General features: G+C 34.5%; 1 pseudogene; it reads left to right on the forward strand.

Annotated features, from left to right (window-relative positions):
* The first annotated feature begins 1,000 nt into the window (after nt 1–1,000).
* Nucleotides 1,001–2,268, forward strand: LOC109376286 (SWI/SNF-related matrix-associated actin-dependent regulator of chromatin subfamily E member 1 pseudogene; annotated as a pseudogene).
* The last annotated feature ends 12,718 nt before the right edge of the window (nt 2,269–14,986 follow it).

Raw genomic sequence — 14,986 nt, forward strand, 5'->3', positions numbered from 1 at the left:
TTTGAGAGTCTTTTTTTTCTTTTTCCCCCAGCTCTGGGCTCTGGGTGGTGAACACACAATGCAATATAGAGAATAGCTTTGAATTCCTTGTTTCCAAGGTAGATTTCTTCCTATCTACCTTGATTACAATAGAAGTAACTCAGAATTCGAAGCCTGGGTGGAATTAGGTGGAATTACAGGTGCCGCACCTTCAATGATCAAAGTGGTACAGCATCTCAAAAGAAGTAGAAGGGGTATCCCACAGGTTCTTGTTAAAATTCCACTGTTGCTTCTTTAATGCAATTGTGTTTGCTTACTTCATATTCTCATAGTTTATTTCTTGTTTAACAGTGGGAATTTGGAGAAAAACAATAAGTAAAATCAAAGTATATGTGGTGATGACCAAGAAAAATGAAATAGTTTGCCAAATACTTTTTCTTGGATGTTTTCTTCAACTCTGTTACTTGATTTCCATTAATCTGTAGAGAAAAAATTAATCTGTAATGAAATGACATTTATATTTCTTGTTGCCATATTTTCTTGATTCTAAAATGCATATTTTCTCACATTTAACATTTCAGAAATCTGGATGGTTTAGATCATTGATGATGTATAACATCTGTTATTATGTCAATTGATCTTCTTATAAAAACAAGAAAATACCAATTTGGCTAATAATCCATTCTATTGATGTTGATGAGTAAGTGATAGAATATTTATATGGTATTCATAATCATGTAATAAAGTGGCATTATTAATAAAGCTGACATATACATAAATTAAAATCTCCAGGTGTGATTTGCAGTGTTTTCCATGCCATTGCAGATTAAAGATGCTATTTCCACTTACAGCTGTAATATACTCACAGAGCAGGAGGCTCTTCACTGTTCTAATTTTACAAGATGCTTTGCCTGTGGTCTTTATTCATAAAGAGCAAAGCCTTTCCTATATTTGCTATGTTGTTTTTTACACTTAATTTTTTTTTTCTTTGCAACATTAAAATAGAGATTTTAGACTTTTTCTGCCGGTGGTGTCTCAGATTCATTCTTAAGGAACTGAGAACTTAATCTTCCAAAATGTCAAAAAGACCATCTTATGTCCCACCTTCCACCCCAGCTCCTGCAACACAAATGCCCAGCACACCAGGGTTTGTGGAATACAGTCCATACAGTCATCTCGCCTACAACAACTACAGGCTGGGAGGGAACCCGGGCACCAACAGCCAGTGCACGGCATCTGATTCCAAAACCCCCAAAGCCACCAGATAAGCCGCTGATGCCTTACATGAGGTACAACAGAAAGGTCTGAGGCCAAGTAAAGGCTTCCAACCCTGACCTAAAGTTGTGGGAGATTGGCAAAATTATTGGTGGCATGTGACGCCATCTCACTGATGAAGAAAAACAAGAATATTTAAATGAATACAAAGCAGAAAAGATAGAGTACAATGAATCTATGAAGGCCTACCATAATTCCCCCGCATTTATGCTTACAAAAATGCAAAAAGTCGTGCAGAAGCTGCTTTAGAGGAAGAACGTCAACAGAGACAATCTCACATGATGGAGAACCTTATATGAGCATTCAGCCTGCTGAAGATCCAGATGATTATGGTGATGGCTTTTCAATGAAGCATACAGCCACCTCCCGTTTCCAGAGAAACCACCGCCTCATCAGTGAAATCCTTAGTGAGAGTTCAGTTCGGCCAGTTGTCACAACAGCTACAATGCAGGTTCTCAAATGTCAGGTCCAGTCCTTAATGGTTCATAAGCAAACACTAGACACTGAACTGCTTCAAATAGAGGAGGGACATCAGGAAAAGAAAAAGGAATTCCTCGAAAGCACAGATTCATTTAACAATGAACTTAAAAGGTTGTGCGGTTTGAAAGTAGAAGTGGATATGGAAAAAACTGCAGCTGAAATTGCACAGGCGGAGGAACAGGCTCACAAAAGGCAAGAGGAAAGGGAAAAAGAGGCAGCAGAACAAGCCAAACAGTCAGAGCAGTATTGCTCCTGAGGAAGAAGAGCAAGCCACTAACAAGACCGAAGACAAGAAAGAGGAGGAGAGCATCCCAGTGGAAACAGAGGAGACACACCTGGAAGAAAGGACTAAAAGTCAGCAGAATGGGAAGAAGGCACAGCGACTTCTGAGGGCAAGGAGAGCAAGCAGGAAGGGGTGGACAGTGTGGCCGAAGAAGGGACCAGTGACAGTAACACTGGCTCTGAGAGCAACAGTGCAACCGTGGAGGAGCCACCAACAGATCCCATACCAGAAGACGAGGAAAAAGAAGAAACGTTGCCTTGTTTTATGTGTTCTAAATACTTTTTTAAATGAAACAAAAATGTTTTTGAGTTTTGTGGTTTGTGTATTAATCTTTTTCTTGTCCATATCACACCACCAAAGGCTTTTGGACCATTGAGCATCATGATCTGAATGGTATAGTCACCTTAAGTGACTGCAAAGATGGTTCTTTTCTTTAGATCTTGTTTCCAGTCTTCAACTGTTGAAAGTCTCAGAATTTAAATTGAGAAAATGCCCACCTCTTGTAGAGAATCCTTTCACGCTGCAAAATAGACTCTTACAAATGCCTTCCTACAGCTCGCTGGGGTACTTTCCAAAGACATAGCTTTAAATCATCCCAGTCCCCACCAACAGCTCCCTGAAAGCTGCTTTTCCTGTTTACTTCCACAAAGAGTAGCTTCTTGAAAATGTAATCATGTGTGAGTATATGTTTCTTCACTGACCCTTTTTTCTTTGTAATCAATATCAGATGCCAAGAGTATGTTAAGGTGTTGAGTGTACATGCAACTACACTTGGATTGTATTGATCCAGAAATAGTCTCCATAGAGTTAGAGTAGCGACTGGCTTACGAAGTAGTCATTAAAGTGAACATGGCACATACACACTATACTACTTTTTGTTGTAATTAATATTGGGCATGTCCTGGTAAATTCATCCTTATTGTACAGAAAGAAAACTTATTTTTTATCAAGTTTCCAAAGACAATAAATCACAAAGCTCAAGGAATTGAATATTGTTGCAATGGCGTATATAACTTCAAAATGATTAGCTCATTCTAGAAGGAAAACAGCTGAGAAATTAAGTTCACCCACTTGAAATTGTTTTACAGTAATCAAGACATTCAAAACCTCAAGGCTCAGGATCCCATAGGTCAGAGCCTACCTTTTTGATAAACTCTTAATAAAGTCTTAGAGACTAGAAGCGAGATAATTTGTGACACATATGCTTCCCCAAAACTAGAATAGATTTTTACTGAATAGTGGTATATCTGATGGTATATGTTTCAAATGTAATTTAAAATTTTTAAAAATGAAAAACAAATAGAGATTTTTTTAAAAAGTCTATATTCACTCAGAAGTTTAAAAAAAAATTCAATTTCCTTTTTCATATATGTCAGAATACCAGGGCCTAAACACAATTTTACTAGGAAGAGCTTGGTTTTAGTGTGGGGTGTGTGGCTAAATTTGGACTACAGATAATGTTACTTTTAATTTTGCTGTTGCTTTTTATTGTTATTAAACATCACAAATTTAAAATTAATGATGAATAAATTATTTTTACTTAATAATATAAATTAGACCAAAAATGTTAATATATTGTGCTTCATGTATACATTACATCTGAGTATTCTTCCCCTTCTGTGAATTAATGAATATAATCTTAATAATTCAAGTCATACTTATGCTGTGGATTTACTATTTATACTCAATTACTTTCACATTGTTCTTAATATAATTTAATAGTACCAAATGTTGAATGCTGTCTTACTATGGTAAGGTCATTTAGTTTTCTGGCTCCAAAGGATAATGTATATGACTGGTATGGAGGTGGTGTGTGACTATCAGTGTCATCAAAATAGAAACCCTGTTACCTATACCTGGCAGAGGCAGGTGACCTCCTTAGTGATACACCTTGTATTCATTTTCTAGGGCTGCTAGAAAATTACCACAAATTACCACACACTGAGTGGCTTAAACAACAAAAATATATTGTCTCACAGTTCAAGGTGTTGGCGGGAATGTGCTTTTTGTAAAGGCACTAGGGAAGGATTTATTCAGGTCACCCTCCTAGCCACTCACGGTTTGCTGGCAATGTTTGGTGTTTCTTGGCTTGGAAACATATCACTCCCATCTCTGCCTTCACATTCATGGGGTGTTTTCTCTGTGTGAATTCTGTTTATGACACCAGCCTTGTTGGATTAAGTCCCACACTAATGACATCATCTTAATTAATTACATATGCAATGATCCTATTTTCAAATAAGGTCACATTCAGAGGTACTTGGGGTTAGGACTTCAACATATGCATTTGAAGGGGACACAATTCAAATCAAAGCACACCTTCAGAAAGGCCTGTAATTAAGAAATAAAGGCTATTCCACTTTATAGATTCAGAGCTACATTCTCTCTTATTGTCCTTTGAAATTATTTGTTTATAAAATGTTTGAGGTTTTAACCAATGTATTTGTGAAAGGCTTTATTATAGTCTTCTGGTATGAAAGCATTAAAAATGAAGATTTTATAACACAAATTATTCCTAATGATGTTAATTCATAATGTTGTTCTTAGGCCTGTTTCTTGTGATTTAGAGGTTACACTGGGGAAGAGTTGGAAGCCCAGCTTATGAGGAACAGCACACATTACTGATGGGAAAGGATTGTGAAATTATCTTTATGTGTTAAAGTACTCTTATTGGTTTTGTTAGAAAATCATCTTATTGTTAAAAATTATTGGTATTATTAAAATATTTTAGGTCTTTTGATTATATTCTATTGTCAGTCAACACTACTTTCTACATCTTCTGAACGTTAAAATTTAATTATATTCTCTCATTGAAAGAAAAGCAAATAAATCCTCAGTTAAAAGATTTCATCCTGTATATTTTTGTTGTCATTTTTCACACTAAACACTTTTACAAACATAAGGGTAAGGTTATTTTTAAGTTAAAATAACAGAGCACAATTTTAGTACTCATTTTAAAATGTTTTTCATAAAATGCAGAAACAAAACTCTAGCTCTCTCATAGAGGATGCTTTTTCTTCTGAACATATTTTGATCTGAAAACCCTTCTTCTGTGGGGCACCTAAATGACTACTACTCGTGTTATATAGATTGAAAAGGTCGTGCTCAAGCATTTCTTTCATTACACAGACCATTAATCAGGAAATCACTGCCTAGTTCTACTTGAAAGCTTCTAATGTTAGAACTTTTTTTGTGTGTTTGGAAACGTCTGTCTGATTTTTTTTTCTCACAGTCTCTTCGATTCTTAATAACCTCAACAAAATTACTTAAGCCCTTGTTGGGTGTAATTGTTGACAGCATTGTGTTGCTGAATTATGTTGAAAAAACTCTGGTGCTTGATCACTGCCTGTGTACATGAATCCATGTTTATCTCTGCCATATCTATGTGTCTTCTAAAGATAGTAACCAACAAGGGTAAAACCACTGAGCAACTAGCATATCACCTGATCATAAATTTATTTAGTTTTGAATTTAGTAACCAGTATACCTAGAAAAATGATTGGTACTTCATACCACTGGGTCAAATCACTCCCTTCATCCTGATATAAAACTCTCTTTTTACCTTAAGTCACTCTTCCACTTTTTAAATCATTTGCTCACTTTCTTTTCTTCTTTCATATATCAGGACAGGACCTTAGTTAATAAACAAATTGCTTTCATAATATACATGGGTACATAAAGCCATGTTGGAGAGGGAAAATTATTGTTTCATTTTATACATATAGGAATGTTGTGTGGAATATAAAGACGACACAAATCCTACTCTTAGACATTTCACATAGAGAGCATCTCTGCATACTAATGCTATGGTCTTGATTCTTGCATCTAATTCTCCTCACCAGTCTGATGCTTTATCATTAGCTTAATTTATTTGTCTATAATGTTGCATATAAATTCTGTTCATAAAATGATTCTACCATCTCAAGTAGCTTAATTGTTTTTATTGTGTTAACTGTATTAATATTTAGGTTGAAATAAGACTACAAGTTACATTCTTGCATTCATTTCCATTATGTTGAAAAGGATAAATAAACCCCCCATTATTATACTTAATAAAATATATGTAATTCCATTTTACTTAGCACTGGTTTACGTAACATTATAATTTCTAAAGTAGAAGGTTAGTAAGTGGATGCTATTCAGGTAGCTTGAATTTTATTCTACCTACTCTCTGAATAACTTCTGTCTTCTTTAAAGACTATATTCTCTCATGCTTTGGAATGTGATGTTTAAGGGACTTGCCTCAGGCATTATTGACTAAGTTTCTATCATGTTATCTGTCTTATACCATGAAACTTTCTGAAAACACATTGAGTTTTCTATGGTTGAAAATTCTTGTGTGATAAACGTCAAGTGTGATACGGTTACAAATTAAAATAAAAACACTGACCCTTAACCTTAGCTCAAAGATGATAGAGGGTCCACGTATTACTACACGTATTTAAATACATAGTATAGGTATAAACACACATATATACCTATATATATATACACACACACATAATAGATTATATAACATATATATATATATATATATATATATATTCAGCTAGAATATAAGATTAAGATTTGATGAAATATGTTAAGGAATAAAACTCACAGCAGTATATGTCTACATTTGTCCAGCATGTTGTTGGACTTCAGTACCATGGAGAGTGGTCTTGTGGCCCTGCGGCTGACATTTTGAGCCAGTGGGTGCTTTCCAGACTCCTGAAGTGTTGTGATGAGGCTGATATTGACAGGACCAAAATCCGTTGGAGATTTAAACCAGCTGTTACCACCAGTGAAGAGTGCTACTGGGGAGCCACTGACAAAAACAGCAAACGTAGAAGATGGAACAAGCTCCTGTCCCTCTTCTTCATTTCCATTCTCCCTATATTGTCCTCTATTAGTGTAATGTAGCACGAAGCCAGCTGGCAAAAAAGAAATGGAGTTTGCAGATTCCCATCCCTGACATCCCAAAGTAGGCCATAGATCATTAGGTTTAGAGCTGAAAGAAAATAGTTTAACAACTGGCAGACTAATAATCAGCCAAGAGCTTTATTGAAGCATCAGCCACCACTGCCTTCGTCTTTGTTCACGCTCTTGTTCTTGTCAAGCTTGTCGATATCCCCCTGGCAGTAATGCAGAGGCAATGTACTTTGAGGCCTAGCCAAGGGTCTCAGTGCCCACTCACCCCACCTCCTCTCTGACCATGTCCTTGGCTAGGACTCTAACTCCTAATCCACCTCTGACTCTGGAGCTTGAGGCAATTTTTGCCAAATTATCTTTAAAATTGTTGTTTTAGTAAAAATTACTACTAGGCATATTTTTGAATGGAAAACTTGATACAGCTGGGCAAATAAAACAAGATAAAAAATTTTTAAATCATTTTGCAAAAATGAGGAAGCTCTAGATCTATAACTAGTATTAAATCATTTTATGAAGTAACAATCTCGCCTAAATTTGCCAAAAAATAGAAAATAGAAAAATTAATAAACAAAGGACATTACAGAGTTAAAAAATGCAGGAACCACTTTAATGTCATAATGAGGATGGTCAGATTTGTGGGTTTGTTTTTTTAATGAAATTGTCCCTCATTATAAAATATTGAATTTATAAAAGATTAAAATGAGAATGTTTGGGTTCAAATTCTGTATTCAACAGTGACCAGTTATTAATTGTCTGACTTTGGGGAAGCTCAGACAACTAACTAATCAGCGGCTGAGTTTCCTCACCTAAAAAATGAATGGGAATTGTAACAGTAACTTAGAGTTGTTTGGAGGGCAGATATGTTTTGCATGTTATGGGACACATGACGTGATAGAACATGAATCAGCCTTCACAGACAAGAGGTATGATTGTTTTAAAAAAATCTAAAACTGACAAACTAAAGAAACATTGTTTAGTTAAGTAAATAAAAAGTCAATAGATTGGATAGGCTTCAGTTAAATTTAATAAGAAATTAGGACTTTTTCTCTGTGATGCTCTGAGCTCCCCATTCTTCATCTTTCTTTTATCCTTATTTTAGCAGAATTTCTTCAATAGTCCTGAGTTCATGTAGGTACACACCATAATGCAGAATAAAAAGAGAGCTTTCTTGCTCAATCAAGAAATAAGAGTCTTGAAATTGTCTCTGATTTAGTCATCCTAACTCACATGTACAGATCTGAACCAACAGAGGCAAACAAGAGGCTGCTGTAGCTGATTGGCTAAAAATCTCAGAGGAAGTCTGAGTCCTAAGTTAGGTTTTATCAGGAGTGTCTCTTTATTTCTATGCAATCTTCTTAGTTACTTCTTGCTCTTTTGGCCTCTTTATGTCTTAGGTAGGTTTCCCTCAAGTAAATATATGGACAGCTACCAGTGGCCCAAGCTTCATATTACTATATCACAACTTTTAAATTAGAGAGAGCTGATTTTTCACAACCATTTATTTAAAATCCATGACTTCATTCTTATTTAACAAACACATTTCATCTGAAATAACATTGTAGTGGGGATAACAGAATGTTTCTGATTGACTAGGACCAATCACAGACCAATTCTGGATTTGAGGGTGGACTCAACTAGGTAAAGTTTAGGTGTCCAGAAACGGAAGCTGGAGGGATGACCATAGTATCCACTACAATATTGTATAGGAATAGTGATGATAAAAGTGATCAATTAATATGGAACTTGCCCTAAGAAGACCAAACCTGAGGAGGACATATATTCTATTTTACTCCACACAAAAATCATCATAAAAGCAAAAACATACAGTTGCTTTTTTAAAAAATACACTCCTTTTCTGCCTATTTAAACAATATTATGAGCCAGAATAAAAAAGACAAAAACATTTATTCAGTTTTCATTATGTCAGTGAATGCACTGTTATTAATATAAACAATGTGATCAAATTCTACTCATAAGAACTCCCACTCAAAAAATGAGCTTGCGGGCCAGCCGAGTGGCTCAGTTGGTTAAGAGCTCGCTCAAGAGTTTGAGCTCTGAGCAACAGCAGTTCGAGTCCAGCCCGAGCTGAGCAGCCGCTGAGCTGCCAACAGGTAGCAGGATGGCTCAGCTAAAACAAAAAAAACAAAACAAACAAACAAACAAAAAAAACAAAACAAAAAAAATGAGCTTGCACTCCAAGTTAGGAAAAAAATATAAAAAAGAGAATGAACAGAAGTGATATAGGTAAAATTACTGGGTCAATGAATATACATACATTCATCTTTTGTAGATGCAGTCAATCAGAATTCCATAATTATTACATTTAAATTTAGCCTCTTACTATTTATATATGATATTAGGTAGGTACAATGTGTATAGCTTACTCTTGAACAAGTCAGTAAAGAGAGAGGCAAAATATACAGGTGAAGGAAAGGGTAAATAATGAAGCCATGTCTCAAGAACAAGGTCATTTGTTATTTATTTATTATAACGTTTCTCTTTTAAGTGAGGTTTACAATATATTCTATGACATAGTACAAACATAAATTAATTATCCTTGATTGTGTAAAAGCAACAAATATAATATCAATATAGACAAGTTTAAAAAATTGTGAAATAAAATAATATCTTCCCAAAATTACTTCCATGAATTATTAAGTCAGCTACTAATCTCTGGTCACACTACCAATTAGCAGACCTAAAAATCTCAGTATTACTTATTTGTATTTAAGTTTAGGAGAAATGAATTAATAAAACCTAATTAATCAGGCTTACATTAAATCTTCAGTCATCTAGTATTTTCCCCTTATTTTTTTTTAATTAAAAGTTATTGGAGTGATGATGTTAGTAAAGTTACATAGGTTTCAGGTGCACAATTCTGTAATACATCATCTATATATCATATTGTGTGTTCAACAAGAGTCAGTTCTCTTTCCATCACCATGTATTTGATCCCCTTTATCCTCATCTACCACTCCCCTCCCCCCTTACACTCTGGTAATCACTAAACTGTTGCCTGTGTCTGTGAGTTTTTGTCTATTTGTCTTGTTCCTTTGTTGCTTTCAGTTTTATATCTCACATATTAGAGAAGTCATATGGTTCTCGACTTTGTCTGACTTATTTTGCTTAGCATAATAATCTCAAGTTCCATCCATGTTGTTGCAAATGGCATTATTTCATTTTTTCTTATAGCAGAATAGTATTCCATCATGTATATATACCACTTCTTCTTTATCCAATCATCTATTGAAGGACATTTTGGTTGTTTCCATGTCTTGGCCACTGTAAATAAAGCTGCAATGAATATCGGAGCACATACATATATCTTTCGGGAAAAATGTTTTCAGATTTTTTGGTAGATACCAGGAGAGGGATTGCTGGGTCATATGGTAATTTTATTCTTAATTTTTTGAGGAACCTCCATACTGCCTTCCATAGTGGCTGCACCAATCTGCATTTCCACCAGGAGTGTGTGAGGGTTCCTTTTTCTCCACAGCCTCGCCAACATTTATCATTTGCCTTGTTGCTGATAGCCATTCTAACTGGTGTGAGGTGATATCTCATTGTGGTTTTTATTTGCATTTCTCTGATGATTAGTGATGTTGAGTATCTTTTCATATGTCTATTGGCCACTGTATGTCCTCCTTCAAGAAATGTCTATTCAGGACTTCTGCCCATTTTTAATGGGATTTTTTGTTGTTGTTGAGTTATATGAGTTCCTGATATATTTTGCATATTAGCCCCTTATCAAAGGCATTGTTTGCAAATATCTTCTCCCTTCAGTTGGTTGCCTTTTTGTTTTGTTGATAGTCTTTTTTGCTGTGCAGAAGCTTTTTAATTTGATATGTCCCATTCATTTATTTTAGCTTTTACTTCCTTTGCCTTTGAGGTCAAATTCATAAAATCCTCTTTGAACCCAATGTCCATAAACTTATACCTATGTTTTCTTCTATGCAATTTATTGTTTCAGGTCTTATGCTTAGGTCCTTGATCTATTTTGAGTTAATTTTGGTACGTGTTGACAGATAGCAGTCTAGTTTCATTCTTTTGCATGTGGCTTTCCAATTCTCCCAGCATTGTTTATTGAAGGGATTGTGTTTTCTCCATTGTATGTTTTTTCTCCTTTGTCAAAAATTATCTGTCCATATTTATGTGGGTTCATTTCTGTGTTTTCCATTCTATTCCATTGGTCTGTGTGTCTGTTTTTCTGCCAATACCATACTGTTTTGATTATTGTTGCTCTGTAGTAAAGCTGAAGTCAGGGAATGAATTTTCCCCTTATTTAAGATAACATTTTGACTGCTTTAGTAATACCATGTATTAAGTTTAGATACCCTCTAACATAAAGTTTAAAGGCTACACTTTCCAATTTTCACTATTATAATCTTAAAAATTATAGATTTGAAAGCAACAAAATTAAATTTTAACATTTGAAATAGTTTCATATTCTTTTATTGTTCAACTCTAAAGAAGAATATTGATTATGATATACTTTTCTTAATATTTACTAGAGTTTACTTGGTATTTAGAGAAAAAAATTTACACTTAACTCTGACTTTTGAATTGTGTTTAATAATAGAAATACTTAAAACATAAAAGTCTCAATAATGCACATATACAGTTAGTTATGTAATTACTATCATATACTACGTATTAACAAATTTAGAATATAATTATTGTTTCCACAATGAAACGTGTATCCAATATTATAATTTCCTTTATTTTATGTCACACAATTTTATATCCATGTTGTACAATATGATCACTTACTTGGAAGAGCTACCAAAGACATTTTGGTTATTGAAGTATCTGTAGGCATATCCACCAATAATTCCATTTATTTGAATATATATTAGCCTTTTCTTATTTCAAACTGAATAATTACTTTATTGGTAAAGTGCATTATTATAGTAATACGCATATATGTGTGTATATGGATGAAAATTTGAAGTATCTAAATGACAGTTTGAAGTTCAAGAATGGATACAATTTTTAGGAAACAGAAGGTATACAAAACTCTGCAGATTACTTTGAGAAATGGTTAAATTTGAAACCACTGGTATTGGGAATAGCAATAACTAAAACTGCTTGCTGAGGTGGTTTTTTTTTTGAAGGGTATTCATTGCCTGTCTCTTTCACAATAAAATACTATTTTTATGATTTCAGTGTATCACACTTTCCTGAATCTGTATTATATGTTATGAATAATGAAGGAATTTACTAGTTCCCCTTTGGTTTAGGTGGAAAAGAAGAATGGCCAGATAAACGTATTTATGAAGTATAGAGCATATGTAGTCATCATTTAGTTATAAATTCCACTTTTAACCATGCTTGCATTAAGACATACATCCTAAAGGTTTAAGGCACATTTTGCCTACACTTTAATGGTCAATCCTGATGTATCCAGATAGAAAAATAAATTAGAATGAATAAGATCTCAACTACTGAGGGTTAATCAGGAGAGTCTGATGTGCCAAACTCCACATTCACTTGTAGCATTTAAAACTCTGAAGCTCAAGTAAAAGTAAAAGAGGGAATTGGTTCCTTAAGACACATTTGCCCCTAGAGCAGCATGGATCTATTTGCTTTTAGCAAAATATTTGTATCAATGTTGTACAGACAGTTATTAAAATCAGAATATTTTGTCTCGTAGGATCTCCTTTCATCCTTACAAAGACAGATGTATGCGCAGTCTGTAATATGTCGTTTAGATGCTGCCAAATGCTTTCGCTTGCCTTTATCACTTACCTCTTTGTGCTTTTCTCATTAGATTTAACTTACTATTGAAAAACCAAGGGAAATGTGGTGCCATATGGCAAGCAGTAGATGTAGATAATGTGCTGTTTCTCTGTTTCCAAGAGCGGTGATATACACTATATTCATCTGCTTCAAGTCCCAGCCTCCCTTAATGTTACAGTGTATGAACTCTTTGGAGTCAGTTCATTTCTGTCTCTTCTCCCAAATCACAACAATAACTTCTTTACCTTATTTCTATTTTTATTTTTTGGTACTAGCAGTTTGGAGCTAAATTATTTTACTGTTGAGAGCCTATCACAGACAAGTACAAAGCATTAGGAAACATAACCATGTATAGAAATCACACAGGCTGTTTTTGTACCTTACAGAAAATAGACCAGTGAAAACTTCAATAAGATATTAAAACATGCTTATACATTGAACTTACTTTGTGGGGAAAAAGCTGATATAAAAAGTCAAAATCGCAGTCCATGGCAAATATCTGTAGTTTATGTGTATATCTTATTTATTATCTTTCACCAACTGTTAGTTTTGGAAAATTCTCCTAATGAATTCCCTCTTGCTCTGTAAAGTGATTTCAAAAATGTATATGAGAATATATACCCTTCCTTAAACATCTCTAGAAACATAATATTGAACCTCAGTTACCTATGACATAATGATATAGAATCGATGCTATTAATACTCCCCCTGGAGGTCCAAATTTGTGAAATTATGAGATGGAAAGCACTTATCTTTAATATAATCAGACTCATATAAATTAAGAAATTGGCCATATTGCTGCATATAATGAGCCACAACTGGAAGAAAAATGATGATGCTAATGATTCAAACTGAAGATGCACACACATTTATTCATTCTCTCAAAACTGATAACTGTGTTCTTCCTACCTCTTATCCACTAGTAGGGATGTGTTTGATATCATAGAGGAAGTAAATAACTAGTGAAAGCAAAAGCTTTATATGAAGACAACTCACTGTACAATGAAGTGTATGCAACACTATATGCATGAACAAAAAGCTAAAATCACAGAAGACAAAGCTAGCATAGAGACAGATAAGAGGGCTTCCAAAAATCAGTAACATTTGATATACATGTTTATTTAGTTAGTTTTATTTAGTCTAAATTTAAATTGAAATGTTTTTACCTAATATTGGTTGATCTATTAATTTTGCAAAAGCAGGAGTGGAGAGGGGAGGAGAAAGAGAGGTTTAAAACACCCTCAGTACCAAGAAACAGAATGCCTGACTATACTAATAAAATGTGTGAAAGTAGAGGTTTTAGTGTTAGTGCCTCCATGCACAGCCCTAGGTGAGTTCATTCTACACCTTGGGCCTTCTTGGTAGTTGGTTGGCTGTTACATAACCATCAACAAATTCTCCCCTGTCAATAACCAAAACAGAGAGACAAGGACTTTGTACTCATGGCTTTTTCTTCCTTTTCTATGGGATGAATATTGTTCACGGAAATGTCACCAAGATACTTTTCAGGTCCCTTAGAAGCAGGCCATGCTGCAAGGAAGACTGAGAAACTGAATATCTGGAATTTTCGCTTTATAGGAGAACAAAGATTCAGCTAAAAAAGGAAGAGAGAAAGGGAAGAGCTGTAACCAACATTATTTACCGTAAGAGTTAAATTTTCCATTTGCCATTTAAAAGTCATTAGTTAATGTATAAAATTGCTGATTTATGAGAGAATACTAAATAAATATTTATTTGGATGTACAGAAATATATTGAAAACATTGCTAACATTTGGGAAGAAAGTACCCCTGGGGAAGGGGTATCATTTATTTATCATGTATTGCTTTTTTTTCTGATTACATGATTTATATTTATTCAAAGTAGTGTGTGTGTGTGTGTGTGTGTGTGTGTGTGTGTGTGTGTGTGTGAGAGAGAGAGAGAGAGAGAGAGAGGGAGTGTTCTTATGGCTCTTCCAAAGATTAACTAATCTATTACATTATTTAGGGTGTTATTGTTAGCTCATATCTACTATCAAATTTATTATTCTTAATCAAATTTATTTTTAATATCCAAGAAATTTGGAGCAGAAGAATGTACTGTGCCCTTAGGAATTCCACATATTGCAGCTTTTTTTCTTGTCTGAGTAATCACATTCACTTCAGTAATCATTTCTCAGGAGCTTACAGCCTGCTGGGCCTTGCCTTCAGAAAGGGTCCATGAGGGGTCATGTCACATTTAGGAAGTACAAAGCTTTGGATGGCTCTAGTGGGTGTGTGTGTTCATGGACTGGCCATTTAATACAGAAGCCCAATTCTTCACTAATAGTGTTCTGTGAACT

The sequence above is a fragment of the Hipposideros armiger genome, unplaced genomic scaffold, assembly GCF_001890085.2.
Source record: "Hipposideros armiger isolate ML-2016 unplaced genomic scaffold, ASM189008v1 scaffold_1088, whole genome shotgun sequence".
Classification (NCBI taxonomy): domain Eukaryota; kingdom Metazoa; phylum Chordata; class Mammalia; order Chiroptera; family Hipposideridae; genus Hipposideros; species Hipposideros armiger.